Genomic DNA, 6,287 nt, shown 5'->3' with positions numbered 1-6,287 from the left:
CATTAATGCATGGCCAAGCTTGGCCTGTGTCCAATCTCTGCCCCGGGGACCTGGCTGTAACCCTTGGGCAATCGCAGGCTTATGGAGGTATAGGGGAGGTCTTGCCAGGACAGAGCCGTCACCGTCTCTCTGTGTTTCCCTCCCCCCGCCAAGCTTTTTATTTCCCCTTTAATGTATCCCGCGGAGCCGAGGCCAATCGATTACGTAAAGAAATTTGGAGCAAGTCAACGAACAGCTGCAACTTGTCCCGCGGGGACCCGTCCGTCAGAGGACAGGGACGAAGGGCGAGGAGCAGCACGCTCTCTTCCCCGCTTTCACCAGAGGGGCCCAGAGGGACGGAGGTGGGCGTTTGTGACCCTGGAGCCCCTCGGTACTAGCTGGCAGAGGCCCACCCCATTGTAACGCCTCTCAGACCTGACACACTCATCACCCCCAACACACTGCTGCCATAACAGGTACCTAAAAAGTGTCATGTAAGGTGTCATATGCAAACTGGTGATGCGCTGGTCCCAAAAACCACTGCATGACGTGTGTGCGGGTTGTGTACCAAGAGATATAGATGTCTGCTGCAGATGTGTTCTTAAGGGTGTATTTGAGGCAGTGCATAAGCCCAGCCTGCCCTAGACAAAGGAATGTGTATTTACCTGCTTGACCGCCTTGATTACAGGCAGAGAACAATGAAAGTACATTTATATATAAGGTAAACAAAGCCATCAAGCTAACAAGTGAAGACGATCACAACCGGGGGTGGAATCTGCACTGCAGGAAGATTTCCTGGCTCTTGAGGCAGAGACAATGGACTCTGGGTAATACAAGGGGAGCAAAAAGGCATTTTCATGATAATCACTTAGGGGACAGAGGGGACAGCACCCTCTGAGTCGGGGAAAGTTGTATCCCCGAGTCTGGAAGGTTTTATGGGGCAGTTGCATGTGATTTGGGGGATCACTTTGGCTCAGATTCCCCCTCCCCCGTTGCTTCCATTCCTGCAGCTGTCACGGTGACCCAGACTGGGAGGGGATCTTTCTTTGCTGCTGAGCAGCTCTGGGGTACGGAGGGACTGATCCACAGGGCTCTCAGTCCCTTTGCTCCACATGCCCTTCCTCTTCCTCTTCTGTCTCCTGCTTCCCAAAGTAGCTGGTTCCTGCTCTGAGCGTGCAGTGTGGAGCCTCCAAGGCGAAGCACCGGGGCTGGGGGCGGTGTTGGGGATAGAAGGGGTCGTGGAGGGGCCACTACATGCCTCATCTCACTCCCCTGAATGGGCGGGTTCCCCCTTCCCTCTCCCACTGGTTGGACCTTTCCTTGTGTCTGTTCCAACGAATTCTTTTAAAGCCTTGAGCTCCCTGGGGTTGTTCGGGTTCAAAGGCCCCCGGGAGATTCTAGAACTGCTGCAGTGCCGGACAGGGGTGGGAGTCAGACGTGGAGGGAGACGGGGGGGCCGGGTTTTTTGAGTGTGTCTGTCCCTGCCCTGCCCTCCCCACTCCCAGTTCAGAGCCTCCCTGACGCTCCTGAGCTGTCCCAGCCTTCTGAACCGTGGGGAAGGAAAAGCATGTGGGGCAGAGGGTGAGAATGGGCTGGCCCCATGACCCGTCTAGCCCGCTCCCACCGGTGCTTCAGGGCCTGGTGCTGATACGCCCTCCCTTCCCCTTTGTCTCCCACTTTGGGGGAGGTGATTTTGTCGTATAGGAACATAGGTTTGCTGCACCCAATCAGACCATCGGTCCAGCAGCACACCCACTCATGGGACTCAACACAGGACAGAGGAAGGCTGGTCCAGTTGTTAGGATGCTAGCCTTGGTCTTCGGAGACCTGGCTCCAGTTCCCGGCTCTGCTGCGGACTCCCTGTGTAACCCTGGGCCAATCACTTAGCTTCTTTCTCGGTGCCTCGGTTTCCCCATCTGTACAACGCCCAGATGCTACAGTGATGGGGGGAGGGGCAGAGAAGTACCATAAACAGGTGATGCTTCAGAGGGAGACAAAATTCCCACAATTATGGTAGAAATAGGCCTGCAACAGAACCCCAGAAACCCTCTGTGAGCCCTCCAGTTCCGATCCAGGTTCAAGGTGTGGGCCCATCTCGACTCATGATGCACCTGGACCCTGTGTGAGCCGGCGTCTTGCCATGTTGGATCAGCGCCCTCTGCCAGTTGTGTGTAGCAGGAGGAAAATCCATACCCCCTGCTGTGATCATTTCATGTGAATCTCGGAGCATGAGATTCGATTACCTGCCAGTCTTAACAGGCGTAGCTGCAACCGGCCATTACCGCTCGCAAAATGACCCAGCTGCAAAAGGAAAGAGAAGACGGCGATACTAAGAAAGAAAGAAAGAAAGAAAGAAAGAAAGAAAGAAAGAAAGAGGGAAGAGTCTTTTTTCCAAAGCCGAGATCTCTCTTTTTCTGTGGCACAGTTTAATTCCATTCCCCATCTCTCCGACTTTCTTAGGCAATAATAAATAATAAATCGTCACACATTCTAAACAGCCAAGACACACACACACACACAAGGGCATGTTATTTACAAAGGATTATTTTCCCCTCCACAGTTGTTTTTCACTTCTTTTTTTTTTAAAAGTGCACAAACCCACAAATAAATAGCAACATTTATCAATAAATTAATTCAATAAATAGCCTTGTGGCACAGAGACGTGACTGATGAGTGAAGGAGGTGGCGGGTCGGCCCTGCTCTCCCCGTCCATCTGCTTCCCCTGCTGAACTGCGTGTGGATGGGAAATCCGTCCCTGTCTTCACTGTTCATAATGCCCTGCCATCCAGGGATCTCAAAGCACATGGTGGACGTTCGCTGACGAGTCTGCATGAGGCCGAGGTAGGTAGCATTCTCACTGTTTATACAGAGCGGGAAACTGAGGCAGAGAGGAGGGAAGTGGCTCACCCCAGTGAATCAGCGGCAGAGCTGGGAACAGAGCCCAAAAGACCTGATTAGAACAGCGTGTTGGGAAAAAAACCCTCTTTTCATCAGTTTTGTCCACTGAATTTCATCTGAACCCTCAAATGGAACTGGAAAGGTTCAGCTATAGTGGCTGTGGTGAAATGCCTAGAGAGACAGATAGACATAAGATCATAGACAGATAGACACAGAGCGGGAGGGTGGATATGTAGATAAAAAGATATGTATTGTGATAGATGGATAGAGATGGGTGTGTCTGAGGATAGACAGACAGATAGATTAGATGGAGGAGTATGGAGATAGATGATAGATAGACAGATCGATAGATAGATGGGTGTGTATGGAGACAGATAGATGTGTATGGCGATTGACGATAAATAGATGTTCTGTCCCTGTAGACCCGTAGCCACAGGAATGATCCCACTGAAGCCAATAGATCGGTGGATTTTTGCAGGCTCAGACCCATAAAGTTCATGCTTGTTTACTCGTCAGCGCCAGCTCTTTTCGATTGGCGGCAGGCCCCGGGTTTTGTTTACAGTTCGCTCATGCAGCGATCGGATTGGTCAAACACCATTTCTCTTTGCTTCTAACGTCTACCAATCAGATTCTCTTTCTCCGACAATAACCAAGGCTTGGCTTTGCCATTGGAAAGGGGGGACGGATTTGCTGAGCTGGGCGGCTGGGGTTGGGTCCTAGGGAAGTGCAGGGCACCGCCTGACCCCCAGGGCTGGGGCCAGGACTCCCAGGAGGGGACTAGAGAGAGATCCTGCTCTGTGCAACAGCTTCAGTGTGGGGCTGGAATCCCTCACTGACTGCGGATGCCTTCACTTGGCCTGCTTCTCTGCTCCTGATTTACAACAGTGAGCATGAGAAGACAAGCAGCCCCATAGGTCAACGGCTTGGGTTGAGCTCGTCACAGCTGCCTGTGGGGTTTGGTCACCCAGTTCCCATTCATTTAGCCCCGTGGTTGTCATTCGCACCAGTGCAAACTGGGAGCACAGATCCCTCTAAGGTGGAGCTGCCCCAGCGCAAATCCATCGCAGATCATAGTTTACACCAGGGAGGCCCTGGATAAACTGCACTGGTGAAAACTGTGCTCTGTTGGGGTAAATTGTGTCCCACGAAGGGGTTAAAACTAGTGACTGGAATCCCAGTGGAGGCGAGGCCTGACACCTGCTTCGAAAGGGGGTTAATGACAACACAAGGTGCATGACAAACGAGAGTCGAGGCCTGAAGCCCTAAGAGAGGTGTGAATTAACTACTCCCATTCACTGCAACAGGATGTTCACTCTGGAGGCTAATGATGGCAATGTAGAGGTCAGCCTTACTTATTCACTGTGCACTGATCATTACAGCAGACAAATCCAGTTGTCTGAGATTGTTGGTGTAGTTTGGAATTGTATCTGGAGCTTGAGTAGAGAGTCACCACGTTTCCCCCAGTTTGACCCCTCTTACTAGGGGCATCTATTTTGGGAAACATGAAACAGCCTTAGGGACCAGAGCCTGCTGCCATCAAACACTCACTGGGCTTGATTGCCTGTTGTCCACCTTGTCCAGTCACTTATACCCGTGCAAAGCAGGTGCAAAACACTCCTGAGTCAGGATGGGCACCGTTCACACTCACTTTGCACCAGTATAAACAACAGCAGGACGATGGAGATTGGAGCCTATTAACTGCAACGGGAGCAAACTCTGACCTTTGGGATGCTGAAGTGGGAACTGTATTGGGAGATTGAGATCCGGTCTTTGTGGTAGTTGGAGAAGGGATGGGGTCATGACAGAGGACAAGGTTTATGCCTTCCATTTTTGCCGCATGTTTGGTATTTCTTTTCAGGGCAGGAAAAGCCGGGAGTCCTGCGGCTGTGCAAGGAATGCCAGAGCTCACAGGGGGTCAAGCTCCCTTCCTTGTCTGCCTAGATCTGGGGGGTGCCGGGGGCGTCAGCTCAGATGGCGTGGCAGCCCCTCGAGACAGGGCCTTTTGGGAGCCCAGTATACGGTGCCAGCTCGGAGAAACGCAGCCAACAGAAAAAAGGCCTGAAATGTTCCTGCTGTTGGCACTTCACCAATCCAGGCCATGCCTCAGGTAGAAGAAAGAGTAGAGAGACACATGGGCTAGATCCCAGGGCTGTTGGTGCTGCTGTGGCTTGGATGTCCAGCTCGGGGTTCCAGTAAGAGATGGAGCAGACAGATGGATGGAGGGGTGGACAGACATGGGCTCGGAGGCTCAAGATGTCCCGGATGTGATTCAGGTAGCAGCTAGACAGATAGATGGATGTAGGCTTGGTGGCTCAGATGACCAATAGGAGATGTAGCAGAAACACTGACAGATACGTAGGCTCGGTGGCTCAGACTCCAGCAAGTAGTCAGGTAGGATATATGGTAAATGCATGGACAGACAGACAGAGATGGGCTTGGTGGCTCACACGTCTGACAGGATATGGAGAGAAATACGGACAGACAGATGGACAATCATTGGCTCAGACATCCAGCACGTGGTTCAGGTAGGAGATGCAGCAGACAGATGGACGTAGGCTCGGTGGCTCAGACGTCCAGCATGTGGTTCAGGTAGGAGATGTAGCAGAAAGATGGACAGATGAATGTGGGCTCTGTGGCTCAGACATCTAGCACGTGGGTCAGGTTGGAGATGTAGCAGACAGACGGACAGAGAGACGGGGGCTCAGCGGCTCTGATGTCCAGCACGTGGGTCAGGTGGGAGATGTAGCAGACAGACAGACAGAGGGACGGGGGCTCGGCGGCTCAGACGTCCAGCACGCAGGTCAGGTCGGAGATGTAGCAGACAGACGGACAGAGGGACGGGGGCTTGGCAGCTCAGACGTCCAGCACGTGGTTCAGGTCGGAGATGTAGCAGACAGACGGACAGAGGGACGGGGGCTCAGTGGCTCTGATGTCCAGCATGTGGGTCAGGTGGGAGATGTAGCAAACAGAAGGACAGAGGGACGGGGGCTCGGCGGCTCAGACGTCCAGCACGCAGGTCAGGTCGGAGATGTAGCAGACAGACGGACAGAGGGACGGGGGCTCGGCGGCTCAGACGTCCAGCACGCAGGTCAGGTCGGAGATGTAGCAGACAGACGGACAGAGGGACGGAGGCTCAGCGGCTCTGATGTCCAGCACGTGGTTCAGGTCGGAGATGTAGCAGACAGACGGACAGACGGACGTGGGCTCAGTGGCTCAGACGTCCAGCACGTGGTTCAGGTAGGAAATGTAGCAGGCAGACGGACAGAGGGACGGGGGCTCGGCGGCTCAGACGTCCAGCACGTGGGTCATGTCGGAGATGTAGCAGACAGACGGACAGACGGACGTGGGCTCGGCGGCTCAGACGTCCAGCACGTGGGTCAGGTCGGAGATGTAGCAGACAGACGGACAGA

The 6,287-nt window shown here is 53.4% G+C and overlaps 1 protein-coding gene across 2 annotated transcripts in view; it reads right to left on the bottom strand.

Moving 5' to 3' along the window:
- Positions 1–2,505: 2,505 nt before the first annotated feature.
- The window catches only part of NHLH1 (nescient helix-loop-helix 1), a 9,796-nt gene continuing 6,014 nt past the window's right edge, over positions 2,506–6,287 (bottom strand). For both annotated transcript variants that reach the window (XM_075122822.1, XM_075122823.1), the window contains one exon: positions 2,506–6,287. This exon is cut by the window's right edge and continues 1,234 nt beyond it. The gene's annotated coding sequence lies outside the window, so the exon portion shown is untranslated.

The sequence above is a fragment of the Caretta caretta genome, chromosome 24, assembly GCF_965140235.1.
Source record: "Caretta caretta isolate rCarCar2 chromosome 24, rCarCar1.hap1, whole genome shotgun sequence".
NCBI classification, from domain to species: Eukaryota; Metazoa; Chordata; order Testudines; family Cheloniidae; genus Caretta; species Caretta caretta.
This window is presented reverse-complemented; position numbering and strand designations above follow the sequence as displayed.